Source organism: Salmo salar, unplaced genomic scaffold (assembly GCF_965601325.2).
Source record: "Salmo salar unplaced genomic scaffold, fSalSal1 ptg000293l, whole genome shotgun sequence".
In the NCBI taxonomy this organism is placed as follows: Eukaryota; Metazoa; Chordata; class Actinopteri; order Salmoniformes; family Salmonidae; genus Salmo; species Salmo salar.
Genome location: NW_027675346.1, coordinates 1585001 through 1602855, shown reverse-complemented (window position 1 = coordinate 1602855; position 17855 = coordinate 1585001). Strand labels below are relative to the sequence as shown.

General features: G+C 39.6%; 20 non-coding genes and 1 pseudogene across 20 annotated transcripts in view; all 21 read right to left on the bottom strand.

Annotated features, from left to right (window-relative positions):
- Positions 1-4312: 4312 nt before the first annotated feature.
- On the bottom strand, positions 4313-4431 carry LOC145870869 (uncharacterized; annotated as a pseudogene).
- Positions 4432-4840: 409 nt separating this feature from the next.
- On the bottom strand, positions 4841-4959 carry LOC145872793 (5S ribosomal RNA). Its single transcript, XR_014388424.1, has one exon. It is a non-coding gene; the product is annotated as a 5S ribosomal RNA (ribosomal RNA).
- A 6261-nt stretch (positions 4960-11220) lies between these two features.
- LOC123734351 (5S ribosomal RNA) lies at positions 11221-11339 on the bottom strand. The gene has a single exon (XR_006764650.2). It is a non-coding gene; the product is annotated as a 5S ribosomal RNA (ribosomal RNA).
- A 139-nt stretch (positions 11340-11478) lies between these two features.
- On the bottom strand, positions 11479-11597 carry LOC123734252 (5S ribosomal RNA). Its single transcript, XR_006764551.2, has one exon. It is a non-coding gene; the product is annotated as a 5S ribosomal RNA (ribosomal RNA).
- Positions 11598-12006: 409 nt separating this feature from the next.
- On the bottom strand, positions 12007-12125 carry LOC123734152 (5S ribosomal RNA). Its single transcript, XR_006764452.2, has one exon. It is a non-coding gene; the product is annotated as a 5S ribosomal RNA (ribosomal RNA).
- A 139-nt stretch (positions 12126-12264) lies between these two features.
- Positions 12265-12383, bottom strand: LOC123734771 (5S ribosomal RNA). Its single transcript, XR_006764956.1, has one exon. It is a non-coding gene; the product is annotated as a 5S ribosomal RNA (ribosomal RNA).
- Positions 12384-12522: 139 nt separating this feature from the next.
- On the bottom strand, positions 12523-12641 carry LOC145868023 (5S ribosomal RNA). The gene has a single exon (XR_014384016.1). It is a non-coding gene; the product is annotated as a 5S ribosomal RNA (ribosomal RNA).
- Positions 12642-13050: 409 nt separating this feature from the next.
- On the bottom strand, positions 13051-13169 carry LOC145872790 (5S ribosomal RNA). Its single transcript, XR_014388422.1, has one exon. It is a non-coding gene; the product is annotated as a 5S ribosomal RNA (ribosomal RNA).
- A 139-nt stretch (positions 13170-13308) lies between these two features.
- Positions 13309-13427, bottom strand: LOC145872789 (5S ribosomal RNA). Its single transcript, XR_014388421.1, has one exon. It is a non-coding gene; the product is annotated as a 5S ribosomal RNA (ribosomal RNA).
- Positions 13428-13836: 409 nt separating this feature from the next.
- On the bottom strand, positions 13837-13955 carry LOC145872788 (5S ribosomal RNA). The gene has a single exon (XR_014388420.1). It is a non-coding gene; the product is annotated as a 5S ribosomal RNA (ribosomal RNA).
- A 139-nt stretch (positions 13956-14094) lies between these two features.
- Positions 14095-14213, bottom strand: LOC145869458 (5S ribosomal RNA). The gene has a single exon (XR_014385454.1). It is a non-coding gene; the product is annotated as a 5S ribosomal RNA (ribosomal RNA).
- A 409-nt stretch (positions 14214-14622) lies between these two features.
- On the bottom strand, positions 14623-14741 carry LOC145872787 (5S ribosomal RNA). The gene has a single exon (XR_014388419.1). It is a non-coding gene; the product is annotated as a 5S ribosomal RNA (ribosomal RNA).
- Positions 14742-14880: 139 nt separating this feature from the next.
- On the bottom strand, positions 14881-14999 carry LOC145872786 (5S ribosomal RNA). The gene has a single exon (XR_014388418.1). It is a non-coding gene; the product is annotated as a 5S ribosomal RNA (ribosomal RNA).
- Positions 15000-15408: 409 nt separating this feature from the next.
- Positions 15409-15527, bottom strand: LOC145872785 (5S ribosomal RNA). The gene has a single exon (XR_014388417.1). It is a non-coding gene; the product is annotated as a 5S ribosomal RNA (ribosomal RNA).
- A 139-nt stretch (positions 15528-15666) lies between these two features.
- LOC145872784 (5S ribosomal RNA) lies at positions 15667-15785 on the bottom strand. The gene has a single exon (XR_014388416.1). It is a non-coding gene; the product is annotated as a 5S ribosomal RNA (ribosomal RNA).
- Positions 15786-15924: 139 nt separating this feature from the next.
- LOC145868021 (5S ribosomal RNA) lies at positions 15925-16043 on the bottom strand. Its single transcript, XR_014384014.1, has one exon. It is a non-coding gene; the product is annotated as a 5S ribosomal RNA (ribosomal RNA).
- A 409-nt stretch (positions 16044-16452) lies between these two features.
- On the bottom strand, positions 16453-16571 carry LOC145872783 (5S ribosomal RNA). The gene has a single exon (XR_014388415.1). It is a non-coding gene; the product is annotated as a 5S ribosomal RNA (ribosomal RNA).
- A 139-nt stretch (positions 16572-16710) lies between these two features.
- LOC145872782 (5S ribosomal RNA) lies at positions 16711-16829 on the bottom strand. The gene has a single exon (XR_014388414.1). It is a non-coding gene; the product is annotated as a 5S ribosomal RNA (ribosomal RNA).
- Positions 16830-16968: 139 nt separating this feature from the next.
- Positions 16969-17087, bottom strand: LOC145872780 (5S ribosomal RNA). Its single transcript, XR_014388412.1, has one exon. It is a non-coding gene; the product is annotated as a 5S ribosomal RNA (ribosomal RNA).
- A 139-nt stretch (positions 17088-17226) lies between these two features.
- Positions 17227-17345, bottom strand: LOC145872779 (5S ribosomal RNA). Its single transcript, XR_014388411.1, has one exon. It is a non-coding gene; the product is annotated as a 5S ribosomal RNA (ribosomal RNA).
- A 409-nt stretch (positions 17346-17754) lies between these two features.
- The window catches only part of LOC145872778 (5S ribosomal RNA), a 119-nt gene continuing 18 nt past the window's right edge, over positions 17755-17855 (bottom strand). Inside the window, exon 1 of the ribosomal RNA XR_014388410.1 lies at positions 17755-17855. This exon is cut by the window's right edge and continues 18 nt beyond it. This is a non-coding gene — a ribosomal RNA (5S ribosomal RNA).

Genomic DNA, 17855 nt, shown 5'->3' with positions numbered 1-17855 from the left:
TTACAACAATTACTTTCCCTTTTAATTTCAAAGCCCTCCCCCTCCACATATTTACCACCTTCCTAACTTTGTTTATAACCCCACTCCATGTCCGATCCCTAGCTTCTTGTTCCTTCACCCCTAAAAACACACCTAACACCTTAAAATAATCATTTACCACCTTAAAAGGAAAAGTCCCCTCATTATTCTTCCCAACATACATTATTACTGACTTCTCCATATTCACTTTTGCTCCTGAGGCTTTCTCATATACTTTAAAACACTCCATCACCCTTTTAACACTACCCTCATCTCTAACTGTTATTGTTGTATCGTCTGCATATTGATGAATTAAACTAAAACCTCCTTGCGGAGTCTCTACACAATTTATAAAATGATCTTTTTTAAGGTATGCCGCTAAGGGTTCTACCGATAAAACAAACAATAAAGCTGATAAAGGGCACCCCTGTCTCACTGATCTCTCAAGAATAAAAGAATCTGTTAAAACCCCATTACATTTAACCCTACTTTTAGCCTTTCTATATAATAATTTTATCCATCTTATAATTCCATTTCCAAACCCATACTTTTCCAGTACCCTAAACATAAAATCATGTTCCACCCTGTCAAAAGCTTTATTAAAATCTATACTTAAAACAATCCCCCCCATCTTGTCGCTATTCATTTTATTTATCACATCTCTAAGTGTAGTTATGGTATCTGCTATATCTCTTCCAGGCACACTATAATTTTGTGTAGGTGCTATAATATAATTTAAAACCATCTTCATCCTATTTGCCAGTATCTTAGCTAAAATCTTATAATCTGAGTTTAATAAACTAATTGGCCTATAATTTTCTAATTTCAATTTACTCCCCTTATTTTTATATAAAATCGATATCAGCCCTGTCACCATGGAATCTGAAACAGTATTATTGTCTTCCATATATTGATATACTTCTAATAAAATAGGTGCTAAAATACTTTCATACATTTTATAAAACTCTGCAATTAGTCCATCTACTCCAGGACTTTTATTTATTTGTAAACCCTTAATTGCATCTTTCACTTCATCCATTGTTATCTCCCTATCACACATTTGCTTATCCTCAACACCAATTTGCACATCCACACTACTTAAAATCTCTTTTACACACCCCTTATCCACCTCCCCTTTCTTAAATAAATCCTTATAAAAATTCTGTACTGTTTCTAATATCTCAACATAATCATTTACCACTTCACCCTTTACATTTTCAATCTCACTAATATATGATTTCGTCTGTTTAGTTTTCTCTAAACCAAGAAAAAACGACGTACATTTCTCCCCTTCTAAAACATATTTTGCCCTACTTCTTATAATTGCACCCTTACACTTATCTATTTCACATTTGCTCAATTTTTCTTTTAAATCTAAAAACTTTTCAATAGTATAATCAGGATCACTATCACATTTCTTCATTTCTTCATTCAATTTTGTTCTTAAATAATTTTCTGCTCTTGTCATCCTACTCCTCTTCTTCCTTGCATATCTAATACTAAAAACTTTTATTTTTTCTTTAACATTTTCCCACCACTTGCACTTATCATTCCCTTTTTGCTTATCCTCCATTTCATCTTCTATCAAAGATTTAAGTTGTTTCCCGTATTCCTCATCACCTAGATACCCTGCATTCATACACCATATTCCCCCCCCTTTCCTTTCCTTATCTAACCCCACCGAAAATGTTAACCCAGCATGATCACTAAAAGTTGTAAAAATATATTTAATATCGTTCATAAAATTCCTTAACCCTTCATTTACTAAAACCAAATCTATCCGTGTCTGTTTCAATTCCCCTAAAACCACCTGCCTTCTAGAAAATTCTCTCTTATTAGGATTCTCCTCCCTCCATATATCAATTAAATTGTTTTCAACCATCATCTTCCTTAAAACCCCCCTAGATACGTCACTTCTAAAAATAGCTCCCTTTGTCATATCTAGTCTATCCATTTTTACATTAAAATCCCCAACTAAAATACAGTTTCCCTTGCACCATTTCGCTAATTCTAAAAATAAATTCCTTCTCTCTATTTCATTATTCGGCGCATAAATATTTATAATCCTAAAAACCCTACTCATATACTCAAAGTCTAAAATTAAAATCCTCCCATTATTATCATTATATATCTTCTTCACATTTTCTACTACATCCTTCCTTATTAAAATTGCAACCCCACATGAATTCCCCCTACCATTGTTTACATAAATAAAATCCCTCCATATTTTCTGTACTTCTAAAACACACATATTATCCCAGTGCGTCTCTTGAATACATAAAATATCAGAATTCTTTATGTGTACTATTCTATTAAATTTTCCTATTGTTCTCAACCCATTCGCATTTATCGACATTATTGTGACCATACTAATAAATAATAAAATTATAATATATAATTTCATTATCCTCTACCTTTTATCCAGTTTCTTTCCTCTTCCACCCTTTCTCTCCCCCCCCCCTCCGCTGCTTTCCTCTTCCTGTATCCTCCTCTCATTCTTTCAAACTTTTCCCCATCATCCGAGTCCGATATCTCCTCCAAGTCCATTTCATCCAGCCAACTTTTCTTCTTTACACCCTCGTCCGTTGTGCTCCCCGTGTTCATCGCCGATTCTGGAATGTTCGTTGTGCTCCCCGTGTTCTCCGCCGTTTCTGGAATGTTCATCTCCGTCTCATGTGTAGTCGTCGTTATGCTCCCCGTGTTCATCGCCGTTTCTGGAATGTTCGTTGTGCTCCCCGTGTTCATCTCCGTCTCATATATTGTCGTCGTTGTGCTCCCCATGTTCTCCGCCGTTTCTGGAATGTTCATCTCCGTCTCTCGTGTAGTCGTCGTTGTGTTCCCCGTGTTCATACCCGTCTCCGTTATTGTCAATAAACTTAAAACCCTCTCCATTTCTTCACCCCCCGAGGTACTTGTTTGTGCTGTGCTTTCCCCCAAAACCCGTGAGTCCCCCGTGCTTCCCCCCAGTCCACTTCCCCTCTCCTCCTGAAAACTCCATCTTCTTATTTCCGAATCCATACTGCTCCCAATTTCATTAATCTTCTGGTCTTCCTTCTTCTCCCTTCTTCCTTCCTCCGTCTCTCCACCTTCCACCACATCCTCTCCTCCATCTTCTTCTCCTTCTTGCGACGATACAACTGCTTCCTCGAATAGTACTTGACTCCCCTCTCCCGTCATAACTTCTCCACAGTTGCACTCCGCCAATCTCTTTCTGCATCTTCCACAAACATTCCTTTCCTTCTCTCCGACACACTCTCTCGCATAATGGCCTTGATTGCCGCACTTGAAACACTTGAATTCAGGGCAATCTTTAACTATGTGCCCCGGTTGTATGCACAATCGACAAACTCTGACCTGCTTGTCATGGATCACCCTGAAGTATTCAGCTCCCTCCAGCGTCTCAATTTTTGTGGAATATGGCAATGATGTGACTTTTTCCGTAAATTTAACTTTACAGAACCTTGTTCCGTCAACCACCTCCGTTCCAGGCCAAACTCTCCTCCTTATCTCCGATACGGCCGTTACTCCCCAGCTTCTCAACTTGTCCAGTATCACTTTATCTTCTATATATACCGGTAGATTCATAAAAGACACCACCAATTCATTAATATTCACATCTCTCGCCAGTATCTTGTTGTCCTTTATCCGTATACCGTCCATTAGCCGTTCTTTACCTTTTCCGTTTCTCATCGTAATTTCATATTTCTTATCTCCTTTCATTCGGCATCCCACCACCTCTCCACACGTCTCCTTAATTGCTCGTAGTAATTCCATCGTCGTCACCTTTTCTTCTCCCACCAACTCAATTGCCACCGTGTATTCTTTTCCATATTTCATTCCTCCTTTTTCGTTTTCCTTCCGTTGCGCATTTTCGTTGTCTTTGTCCGTTCCGTTTGTCGTTGCCATGTTGTCCGTCATTGTAAATCAAAAATGAGAGCGAAAAAACCTCCCCCAGGCAGCAAAACTGCAGGGGGGGAAAACTAAACAAAACTAAAAACTATCCAAATGAAAAAACAATAAATTATATTGCAAAATCCAAAAAAGAAACGAAAATAGCTCTCGAGCAAACACTCTCAAGCAAACACTCACAGCTCAATTACTCGCACCTGTCGTCACTTCTCCAATCAAGGATTAGCGCCCCCAGGCTGATATGGCCGTAAGCGAGAAACAATCTCTTGCTACAACATATATAGTCAAAGTGAGTCTGATAAAACAGACATTTAGTCAATTCATTATTAAATGCTTACTACAAGGCAGTGTTGCTGATGAAATAGTGCAAGAGCACACCCTCGTGGACAAAATGCACCTGGTATTCCCAGGCGGTCTCCCATCCAAGTACTAACCAGGCCCGACCCTGCTTAGCTTCCGAGATCAGACGAGATCGGGCGTACCCAGGCTGGTATGGCCGTAAGCGAGAAACAATCTCTTGCTACAACATATATAGTCAAAGTGAGTGTGATAAACAGACATTGCATTTTCACCAATTAGATAAGCAGCTTGAACTTTGTGTCACTGAAAAAGTAGAAGAAATTACAAACACTGTTCCCATCACTTTTTAGCACAGGTAGTTGGATAAAATACAAACTTTATTTCCTTTCATCATTTGAACAGGGCAAAGGAGCACAAAGCACACACAAGCTGCATTCAGCAACAATATTCTTGTTTGTCTTATAAATACAAGGCAGATGCTAATTGAAAACACAAGGAAATTTGATCCTATTAAAAAGGCAGGAAGCTGCATTTAGTCAATTCATCATTAAATGCTTACTACAAGGCAGTGTTGCTGATGAAATAGTGCAGGGGCACACCCTCGTGGACAAAATGCTTACAGCACCTGGTATTCCCAGGCGGTCTCCCATCCAAGTACTAACCAGGCCCGACCCTGCTTAGCTTCCGAGATCAGACGAGATCGGGCGTACCCAGGCTGGTATGGCCGTAAGCGAGAAACAATCTCTTGCTACAACATATATAGTCAAAGTGAGTCTGATAAAACAGACATTTAGTCAATTCATCATTAAATGCTTAATACAAGGCAGTGTTGCTGATGAAATAGTGCAAGAGCACACCCTCGTGGACAAAATGCTTACAGCACCTGGTATTCCCAGGCGGTCTCCCATCCAAGTACTAACCAGGCCCGACCCTGCTTAGCTTCCGAGATCAGACGAGATCGGGCGTACCTTTTTTTTTTTTTTTTATCTTTTATTATGAAAAAACACATAATATTTACAATATTCAAACAATAATAATAAAAAAGGATGAACAATTCATCCTTTTACAAAATCAAAAAAGAAAAGAAAATAAAACCAATTAATAATTAAAAGCAAGTTTTCCATTTTGATCAATTTCGATAAAAGTGCTCCCCCACACAAACAGTTTTTCAAAATTACATCCTCCATATTTATATATTAGTTCAATATCTTTCTCTAAAATACTTTTAAATAAAACCTCCACACTCACAATTTTCCCTTCATAATGTCCTAAATTCCTTCTTTGTCTTACAGCGTATCTAGCATGGCTAAGAACAAAATTCATCAAATTAATATTAAAAACTTTGCTTTTTCCATTTATACCAAATAGAAACAACCTCCTCCACTCAATCCCATTTACAATATCTTCTCCCCAATGTTGTTCTAAAAGCCCCTTTATAAACTCATGAAACCCTTGTAATCTACTACATTCAATAAAAAAGTGCATAAAATTTTCCACCTCCGTACCACAAATATCACATTCTCTTTTAATGTCTCTATTTATTTGATGTAAAACCACGTTCGTAAAAATCCTATTATGTTTCAATTTAAAATCATTATCTTCACATTCTATAGAATTATATTTGACATTGACATTCTTCCATATTGATTTTACATCTATATTTACAAATACCCTAGACCACACTTTTTCTGAAGCAGGAGCTTTTATCTCTCTTAAAATACATTTTTCATAAATCTTTTTAACTTTCAAACCTGATAAAACATGTTTCTCCCCATTACTTTCATAATATAAAACCGGTAAACCCTTAGCTCTCTCAACCACCTCTGTATTTATTAAAAGCACCCATTCTTCAGGAATACACCCTAAAATTCTCTTATACATATTATCTACTGTAGTTTTGCTTATTTCATCTTCCACTTCACAAACATTATCATAAATCGCTTGTACAGTAAGGAACCCTGGAATGACCTCGTATAAAATATCCCCAATCTGTCTCATCCCAGCCCTCATAAAATATTTACAAAACAACATCTTATTATTATATTGTATCTTGGGATTTAAGAAAATTGGCTGATTTAAAATATTGTCTAAAATGGTACACTCATAATAAATATTTGGTAAAAACTCCCCCCAAGCTTCAAACACTTCTCTATAAAACAATGGTATATTACTTAACATTTCTTTTTTCATGCACATCAATAAACCATTGTCCCCCATCCTCCCAACCTCCTGCAAATACTCCTTAAAAAATCTTTTCCATCCATAATCTAGTTCACCATATAAATATTTCCGTACCATTTTAACTCTAATTGCTTTTTTCCTTACATTTAAATCCACCAACTTCAAACCCCCCTCCTCATAACCTGCAATCAATGTTTTAAAAGAAATTTTCGCTCCTTTCCCATCCCATAAAAAATCAACTAAAATCATATTCATTTCAGATAAAACCCATTCTGGTACATCTAAAACGTTCATGACATGAATAAAAATTGACATCAGCAAGGAATTTACAACAATTACTTTCCCTTTTAATTTCAAAGCCCTCCCCCTCCACATATTTACTACCTTCCTAACTTTGTTTATAACCCCACTCCATGTCAGATCCCTAGCTTCTTGTTCCTTCACCCCTAAAAACACACCTAACACCTTAAAATAATCATTTACCACCTTAAAAGGAAAAGTCCCCTCATTATTCTTCCCAACATACATTATTACTGACTTCTCCATATTCACTTTAGCTCCTGAGGCTTTCTCATATACTTTAAAACACTCCATCACCCTTTTAACACTTCCCTCATCTCTGACTGTAATTGTGGTATCGTCTGCATATTGATGAATTAAACTAAAACCTCCTTGCGGAGTCTCTACACAATTTATAAAATGATCTTTTTTAAGGTATGCCGCTAAGGGTTCTACCGATAAAACAAACAATAAAGCTGATAAAGGGCACCCCTGTCTCACTGATCTCTCAAGAATAAAAGAATCTGTTAAAATCCCATTACATTTAACCCTACTTTTAGCCTTTCTATATAATAATTTTATCCATCTTATAATTCCATTTCCAAACCCATACTTTTCCAGTACCCTAAACATAAAATCATGTTCCACCCTGTCAAAAGCTTTATTAAAATCTATACTTAAAACAATTCCCCCTATCTTATCGCTATTCATTTTATTTATCACATCTCTAAGTGTAGTTATGGTATCTGCTATATCTCTTCCAGGCACAGTATAATTTTGTGTAGGTGCTATAATATCATTTAAAACCATCTTCATCCTATTTGCCAGTATCTTAGCTAAAATCTTATAATCTGAGTTTAATAAACTAATTGGCCTATAATTTTCTAATTTCAATTTACTCCCCTTATTTTTATATAAAATCGATATCAGCCCTGTCACCATGGAATCTGAAACAGTATTATTGTCTTCCATATATTGATATACTTCTAATAAAATAGGTGCTAAAATACTTTCATACATTTTATAAAACTCTGCAATTAGTCCATCTACTCCAGGACTTTTATTTATTTGTAAACCCTTAATTGCATCTTTCACTTCATCCATTGTTATCTTCCTATCACACATTTGCTTATCCTCAACACCAATTTGCACATCAACACTACTTAAAATCTCTTTTACACACCCCTCATCCACCTCCCCTTTCTTAAATAAATCCTTATAAAAATTCTGTACCGTTTCTAATATCTCCACATAATCATTTACTACTTCACCCTTTACATTTTCAATCTCACTAATATATGATTTCATCTGTTTAGTTTTCTCTAAACCAAGAAAAAACGACGTACATTTCTCCCCTTCTAAAACATATTTTGCCCTACTTCTTATAATTGCACCCTTACACTTATCTATTTCACATTTGCTCAATTTTTCTTTTAAATCTAAAAACTTTTCAATAGTATAATCAGGATCACTATCACATTTCTTCATTTCTTCATTCAATTTTGTTCTTAAATAATTTTCTGCTCTTGTCATCCTACTCCTCTGCTTCCTTGCATATCTAATACTAAAAACTTTTATTTTTTCTTTAACATTTTCCCACCACTTGCACTTATCATTCCCTTTTTGCTTATCCTCCATTTCATGTTCTATCAAAGATTTAAGTTGTTTCCCGTATTCCTCATCACCTAGATACCCTGCATTCATACACCATATTCCCCCCCCTTTCCTTTCCTTATCTAACCCCACCGAAAATGTTAACCCAGCATGATCACTAAAAGTTGTAAAAATATATTTAATATCCTTCATAAAATTCCTTAACCCTTCATTTACTAAAACCAAATCTATCCGTGTCTGTTTCAATTCCCCTAAAACCACCTGCCTTCTAGAAAATTCTCTCTTATTCGGATTCTCCTCCCTCCATATATCAATTAAATTGTTTTCAACCATCATCTTCCTTAAAACCCCCCTAGATACGTCACTTCTAAAAATAGCTCCCCTTGTCATATCTAGTCTATCCATTTTTACATTAAAATCCCCAACTAAAATACAGTTTCCCTTGCACCATTTCGCTAATTCTAAAAATAAATTCCTTCTCTCTATTTCATTATTCGGCGCATAAATATTTATAATCCTAAAAACCCTACTCATATATTCAAAATCTAAAATTAAAATCCTCCCATTATTATCATTATATATCTTCTTCACATTTTCTACTACATCCTTCCTTATTAAAATTGCAACCCCACATGAATTCCCCCTACCATTGTTTACATAAATAAAATCCCTCCATATTTTCTGAATTTCTAAAACACACATATTATCCCAGTGCGTCTCTTGAATACATAAAATATCAGAATTCTTTATGTGTACTATTCTATTAAATTTTCCTATTGTTCTCAACCCATTCGCATTTATCGACATTATTGTTACCATACTAATAAATAATAAAATTATAAAATATAATTTCATTATCCTCTACCTTTTATCCAGTTTCTTTCCTCTTCCACCCTTTCTCTCCCCCCCCTCCGCTGCTTTCCTCTTCCTGTATCCTCCTCTCATTCTTTCAAATTTTTCCCCATCATCCGAGTCCGATATCTCCTCCAAGTCCATTTCATCCAGCCAACTTTTCTTCTTTACACCCTCATCCGTTGTGCTCCCCGTGTTCATCGCCGATTCTGGAATGCTCGTTGTGCTCCCCGTGTTCATCGCCGATTCTGGAATGTTCGTTGTGCTCCCCGTGTTCTCCGCCGTTTCTGGAATGTTCATCTCCGTCTCACGTGTAGTAGTCGTTGTGCTCCCCGTGTTCATACCCGTCTCTGTTATTGTCATTAAACTTAAGACCCTCTCCATTTCTTCACCCCCCGAGGTACTTGTTTGTGCTGTGCTTTCCCCCAAAACCCGTGAGTCCCCCGTGCTTCCCCCCAATCCACTTCCCCTCTCCTCCTGAAAACTCCACCTTCTTATTTCCGAATCCATACTGCTCCCAATTTCGTTAATCTTCTGGTCTTCTTTCTTCTCCCTTCTTCCTTCCTCCGTCTCTCCACCTTCCACCACGTCCTCTCCTCCATCTTCTTCTCCTTCTTGCGATGATACAACTGCTTCCTCGAATAGTACTTGACTCCCCTCTTCAGTCATAACTTCTCCACAGTTGCACTCCGCCAATCTCTTTCTGCATCTTCCACAAACATTCCTTTCCTTCTCTCCGACACACTCTCTCGCATAATGGCCTTGATTGCCGCACTTGAAACACTTGAATTCAGGGCAATCTTTAACTATGTGCCCAGGTTGTATGCACAATCGACAAACTCTGACCTGCTTGTCATGGATCACCCTGAAGTATTCAGCTCCTTCCAGCGTCTCAATTTTTGTGGAATATGGCAATGATTTTACTTTTTCCGTAAATTTAACTTTACAAAACCGTGTTCCGTCAACCACCTCCGTTCCAGGCCAAACTCTCCTCCTTATCTCCGAGACGGCCGTTACTCCCCAGCTACTCAGCTTGTCCAGTATAACTTTGTCTTCGATGTATACCGGGAGATTCATAAAAGACACCACCAATTCATTTACATTCACATCTCTCGCCATAATCCTGGTGTCCTTTATCCTTAAACCGTCCATTAGCCGTTCTTTACCTTTTCCGTTTTTCATCGTAATTTCATACTTCTTCTCGCCTTTCATTCGGCATCCCACCACCTCTCCACACATCTCCTTAATTGCTCGCAGTAATTCCATCGTCGTCATCTTTTCTTCTCCCACCAACTCAATTGCCACCGTGTATTCTTTGCCATATTTCATTCCTTCTTTATTTTCGTTTTCCTTCCGTTGCGCATTTTCGTTGTCTTTGTCCGTTCCGTTTGTCGTTGCCATGTTGTCCGTCATTGTAAATCAAAAATGAAAGCGAAAAAACCTCCCCCAGGCAGCAAAACTGCAGGGGGGGAAAACTAAACAAAACTAAAAACTATCCAAATAAAAAAACAATAAATTATATTGCAAAAACCAAAAAAAGAAACGAAAATAGCTCTCGAGCAAACACTCTCAAGCAAACACTCACAGCTCAATTACTCGCACCTGTCGTCACTTCTCCAATCAAGGATTAGCGCCCCCAGGCTTGTATGGCCGTAAGCGAGAAACAATCTCTTGCTACAACATATATAGTCAAAGTGAGTGTGATAAACAGACATTGCATTTTCACCAATTAGATAAGCAGCTTGAACTTTGTGTCACTGAAAAAGTAGAAGAAATTACAAACACTGTTCCCATCACTTTTTAGCACAGGTAGTTGGATAAAATACAAACTTTATTTCCTTTCATCATTTGAACAGGGCAAAGGAGCACAAAGCACACACAAGCTGCATTCAGCAACAATATTCTTGTTTGTCTTATAAATACAAGGCAGATGCTAATTGAAAACACAAGGAAATTTGATCCTATTAAAAAGGCAGGAAGCTGCATTTAGTCAATTCATCATTAAATGCTTACTACAAGGCAGTGTTGCTGATGAAATAGTGCAGGGGCACACCCTCGTGGACAAAATGCTTACAGCACCTGGTATTCCCAGGCGGTCTCCCATCCAAGTACTAACCAGGCCCGACCCTGCTTAGCTTCCGAGATCAGACGAGATCGGGCGTACCCAGGCTGGTATGGCCGTAAGCGAGAAACAATCTCTTGCTACAACATATATAGTCAAAGTGAGTCTGATAAAACAGACATTTAGTCAATTCATCATTAAATGCTTAATACAAGGCAGTGTTGCTGATGAAATAGTGCAAGAGCACACCCTCGTGGACAAAATGCTTACAGCACCTGGTATTCCCAGGCGGTCTCCCATCCAAGTACTAACCAGGACCGACCCTGCTTAGCTTCCGAGATCAGACGAGATCGGGCGTACCCAGGCTGGTATGGCCGTAAGCGAGAAACAATCTCTTGCTAGAACATATATAGTCAAAGTGAGTGTGATAAACAGACATTGCATTTTCACCAATTAGATAAGCAGCTTGAACTTTGTGTCACTGAAAAAGTAGAAGAAATTACAAACACTGTTCCCATCACTTTTTAGCACAGGTAGTTGGATAAAATACAAACTTTATTTCCTTTCATCATTTGAACAGGGCAAAGGAGCACAAAGCACACACAAGCTGCATTCAGCAACAATATTCTTGTTTGTCTTATAAATACAAGGCAGATGCTAATTGAAAACACAAGGAAATTTGATCCTATTAAAAAGGCAGGAAGCTGCATTTAGTCAATTCATCATTAAATGCTTACTACAAGGCAGTGTTGCTGATGAAATAGTGCAGGGGCACACCCTCGTGGACAAAATGCTTACAGCACCTGGTATTCCCAGGCGGTCTCCCATCCAAGTACTAACCAGGCCCGACCCTGCTTAGCTTCCGAGATCAGACGAGATCGGGCGTACCCAGGCTGGTATGGCCGTAAGCGAGAAACAATCTCTTGCTACAACATATATAGTCAAAGTGAGTCTGATAAAACAGACATTTAGTCAATTCATCATTAAATGCTTAATACAAGGCAGTGTTGCTGATGAAATAGTGCAAGAGCACACCCTCGTGGACAAAATGCTTACAGCACCTGGTATTCCCAGGCGGTCTCCCATCCAAGTACTAACCAGGCCCGACCCTGCTTAGCTTCCGAGATCAGACGAGATCGGGCGTACCCAGGCTGGTATGGCCGTAAGCGAGAAACAATCTCTTGCTACAACATATATAGTCAAAGTGAGTCTGATAAAACAGACATTTAGTCAATTCATCATTAAATGCTTAATACAAGGCAGTGTTGCTGATGAAATAGTGCAAGAGCACACCCTCGTGGACAAAATGCTTACAGCACCTGGTATTCCCAGGCGGTCTCCCATCCAAGTACTAACCAGGACCGACCCTGCTTAGCTTCCGAGATCAGACGAGATCGGGCGTACCCAGGCTGGTATGGCCGTAAGCGAGAAACAATCTCTTGCTACAACATATATAGTCAAAGTGAGTGTGATAAACAGACATTGCATTTTCACCAATTAGATAAGCAGCTTGAACTTTGTGTCACTGAAAAAGTAGAAGAAATTACAAACACTGTTCCCATCACTTTTTAGCACAGGTAGTTGGATAAAATACAAACTTTATTTCCTTTCATCATTTGAACAGGGCAAAGGAGCACAAAGCACACACAAGCTGCATTCAGCAACAATATTCTTGTTTGTCTTATAAATACAAGGCAGATGCTAATTGAAAACACAAGGAAATTTGATCCTATTAAAAAGGCAGGAAGCTGCATTTAGTCAATTCATCATTAAATGCTTACTACAAGGCAGTGTTGCTGATGAAATAGTGCAGGGGCACACCCTCGTGGACAAAATGCTTACAGCACCTGGTATTCCCAGGCGGTCTCCCATCCAAGTACTAACCAGGCCCGACCCTGCTTAGCTTCCGAGATCAGACGAGATCGGGCGTACCCAGGCTGGTATGGCCGTAAGCGAGAAACAATCTCTTGCTACAACATATATAGTCAAAGTGAGTCTGATAAAACAGACATTTAGTCAATTCATCATTAAATGCTTAATACAAGGCAGTGTTGCTGATGAAATAGTGCAAGAGCACACCCTCGTGGACAAAATGCTTACAGCACCTGGTATTCCCAGGCGGTCTCCCATCCAAGTACTAACCAGGCCCGACCCTGCTTAGCTTCCGAGATCAGACGAGATCGGGCGTACCCAGGCTGGTATGGCCGTAAGCGAGAAACAATCTCTTGCTACAACATATATAGTCAAAGTGAGTGTGATAAACAGACATTGCATTTTCACCAATTAGATAAGCAGCTTGAACTTTGTGTCACTGAAAAAGTAGAAGAAATTACAAACACTGTTCCCATCACTTTTTAGCACAGGTAGTTGGATAAAATACAAACTTTATTTCCTTTCATCATTTGAACAGGGCAAAGGAGCACAAAGCACACACAAGCTGCATTCAGCAACAATATTCTTGTTTGTCTTATAAATACAAGGCAGATGCTAATTGAAAACACAAGGAAATTTGATCCTATTAAAAAGGCAGGAAGCTGCATTTAGTCAATTCATCATTAAATGCTTACTACAAGGCAGTGTTGCTGATGAAATAGTGCAGGGGCACACCCTCGTGGACAAAATGCTTACAGCACCTGGTATTCCCAGGCGGTCTCCCATCCAAGTACTAACCAGGCCCGACCCTGCTTAGCTTCCGAGATCAGACGAGATCGGGCGTACCCAGGCTGGTATGGCCGTAAGCGAGAAACAATCTCTTGCTACAACATATATAGTCAAAGTGAGTCTGATAAAACAGACATTTAGTCAATTCATCATTAAATGCTTAATACAAGGCAGTGTTGCTGATGAAATAGTGCAAGAGCACACCCTCGTGGACAAAATGCTTACAGCACCTGGTATTCCCAGGCGGTCTCCCATCCAAGTACTAACCAGGACCGACCCTGCTTAGCTTCCGAGATCAGACGAGATCGGGCGTACCCAGGCTGGTATGGCCGTAAGTGAGAAACAATCTCTTGCTACAACATATATAGTCAAAGTGAGTGTGATAAACAGACATTGCATTTTCACCAATTAGATAAGCAGCTTGAACTTTGTGTCACTGAAAAAGTAGAAGAAATTACAAACACTGTTCCCATCACTTTTTAGCACAGGTAGTTGGATAAAATACAAACTTTATTTCCTTTCATCATTTGAACAGGGCAAAGGAGCACAAAGCACACACAAGCTGCATTCAGCAACAATATTCTTGTTTGTCTTATAAATACAAGGCAGATGCTAATTGAAAACACAAGGAAATTTGATCCTATTAAAAAGGCAGGAAGCTGCATTTAGTCAATTCATCATTAAATGCTTACTACAAGGCAGTGTTGCTGATGAAATAGTGCAGGGGCACACCCTCGTGGACAAAATGCTTACAGCACCTGGTATTCCCAGGCGGTCTCCCATCCAAGTACTAACCAGGCCCGACCCTGCTTAGCTTCCGAGATCAGACGAGATCGGGCGTACCCAGGCTGGTATGGCCGTAAGCGAGAAACAATCTCTTGCTACAACATATATAGTCAAAGTGAGTCTGATAAAACAGACATTTAGTCAATTCATCATTAAATGCTTAATACAAGGCAGTGTTGCTGATGAAATAGTGCAAGAGCACACCCTCGTGGACAAAATGCTTACAGCACCTGGTATTCCCAGGCGGTCTCCCATCCAAGTACTAACCAGGCCCGACCCTGCTTAGCTTCCGAGATCAGACGAGATCGGGCGTACCCAGGCTGGTATGGCCGTAAGCGAGAAACAATCTCTTGCTACAACATATATAGTCAAAGTGAGTGTGATAAACAGACATTGCATTTTCACCAATTAGATAAGCAGCTTGAACTTTGTGTCACTGAAAAAGTAGAAGAAATTACAAACACTGTTCCCATCACTTTTTAGCACAGGTAGTTGGATAAAATACAAACTTTATTTCCTTTCATCATTTGAACAGGGCAAAGGAGCACAAAGCACACACAAGCTGCATTCAGCAACAATATTCTTGTTTGTCTTATAAATACAAGGCAGATGCTAATTGAAAACACAAGGAAATTTGATCCTATTAAAAAGGCAGGAAGCTGCATTTAGTCAATTCATCATTAAATGCTTACTACAAGGCAGTGTTGCTGATGAAATAGTGCAGGGGCACACCCTCGTGGACAAAATGCTTACAGCACCTGGTATTCCCAGGCGGTCTCCCATCCAAGTACTAACCAGGCCCGACCCTGCTTAGCTTCCGAGATCAGACGAGATCGGGCGTACCCAGGCTGGTATGGCCGTAAGCGAGAAACAATCTCTTGCTACAACATATATAGTCAAAGTGAGTCTGATAAAACAGACATTTAGTCAATTCATCATTAAATGCTTAATACAAGGCAGTGTTGCTGATGAAATAGTGCAAGAGCACACCCTCGTGGACAAAATGCTTACAGCACCTGGTATTCCCAGGCGGTCTCCCATCCAAGTACTAACCAGGCCCGACCCTGCTTAGCTTCCGAGATCAGACGAGATCGGGCGTACCCAGGCTGGTATGGCCGTAAGCGAGAAACAATCTCTTGCTACAACATATATAGTCAAAGTGAGTCTGATAAAACAGACATTTAGTCAATTCATCATTAAATGCTTAATACAAGGCAGTGTTGCTGATGAAATAGTGCAAGAGCACACCCTCGTGGACAAAATGCTTACAGCACCTGGTATTCCCAGGCGGTCTCCCATCCAAGTACTAACCAGGACCGACCCTGCTTAGCTTCCGAGATCAGACGAGATCGGGCGTACCCAGGCTGGTATGGCCGTAAGCGAGAAACAATCTCTTGCTACAACATATATAGTCAAAGTGAGTGTGATAAACAGACATTGCATTTTCACCAATTAGATAAGCAGCTTGAACTTTGTGTCACTGAAAAAGTAGAAGAAATTACAAACACTGTTCCCATCACTTTTTAGCACAGGTAGTTGGATAAAATACAAACTTTATTTCCTTTCATCATTTGAACAGGGCAAAGGAGCACAAAGCACACACAAGCTGCATTCAGCAACAATATTCTTGTTTGTCTTATAAATACAAGGCAGATGCTAATTGAAAACACAAGGAAATTTGATCCTATTAAAAAGGCAGGAAGCTGCATTTAGTCAATTCATCATTAAATGCTTACTACAAGGCAGTGTTGCTGATGAAATAGTGCAGGGGCACACCCTCGTGGACAAAATGCTTACAGCACCTGGTATTCCCAGGCGGTCTCCCATCCAAGTACTAACCAGGCCCGACCCTGCTTAGCTTCCGAGATCAGACGAGATCGGGCGTACCCAGGCTGGTATGGCCGTAAGCGAGAAACAATCTCTTGCTACAACATATATAGTCAAAGTGAGTCTGATAAAACAGACATTTAGTCAATTCATCATTAAATGCTTAATACAAGGCAGTGTTGCTGATGAAATAGTGCAAGAGCACACCCTCGTGGACAAAATGCTTACAGCACCTGGTATTCCCAGGCGGTCTCCCATCCAAGTACTAACCAGGCCCGACCCTGCTTAGCTTCCGAGATCAGACGAGATCGGGCGTACCCAGGCTGGTATGGCCGTAAGCGAGAAACAATCTCTTGCTACAACATATATAGTCAAAGTGAGTCTGATAAAACAGACATTTAGTCAATTCATCATTAAATGCTTAATACAAGGCAGTGTTGCTGATGAAATAGTGCAAGATCACACCCTCGTGGACAAAATGCTTACAGCACCTGGTATTCCCAGGCGGTCTCCCATCCAAGTACTAACCAGGCCCGACCCTGCTTAGCTTCCGAGATCAGACGAGATCGGGCGTACCCAGGCTGGTATGGCCGTAAGCAAGAAACAATCTCTTGCTACAACATATATAGTCAAAGTGAATCTGATAAAACAGACATTTAGTCAATTCATCATTAAATGCTTAATACAAGGCAGTGTTGCTGATGAAATAGTGCAAGAGCACACCCTCGTGGACAAATTGCTTACAGCACCTGGTATTCCCAGGCGGTCTCCCATCCAAGTACTAACCAGGCCCGACCCTGCTTAGCTTCCGAGATCAGACGAGATCGGGCGTACCCAGGCTGGTATGGCCGTAAGCGAGAAACAATCTCTTGCTACAACATATATAGTCAAAGTGAGTGTGATAAACAGACATTGCATTTTCACCAATTAGATAAGCAGCTTGAACTTTGTGTCACTGAAAAAGTAGAAGAAATTACAAACACTGTTCCCATCACTTTTTAGCACAGGTAGTTGGATAAAATACAAACTTTATTTCCTTTCATCATTTGAACAGGGCAAAGGAGCACAAAGCACACACAAGCTGCATTCAGCAACAATATTCTTGTTTGTCTTATAAATACAAGGCAGATGCTAATTGAAAACACAAGGAAATTTGATCCTATTAAAAAGGCAGGAAGCTGCATTTAGTCAATTCATCATTAAATGCTTACTACAAGGCAGTGTTGCTGATGAAATAGTGCAGGGGCACACCCTCGTGGACAAAATGCTTACAGCACCTGGTATTCCCAGGCGGTCTCCCATCCAAGTACTAACCAGGCCCGACCCTGCTTAGCTTCCGAGATCAGACGAGATCGGGCGTACCCAG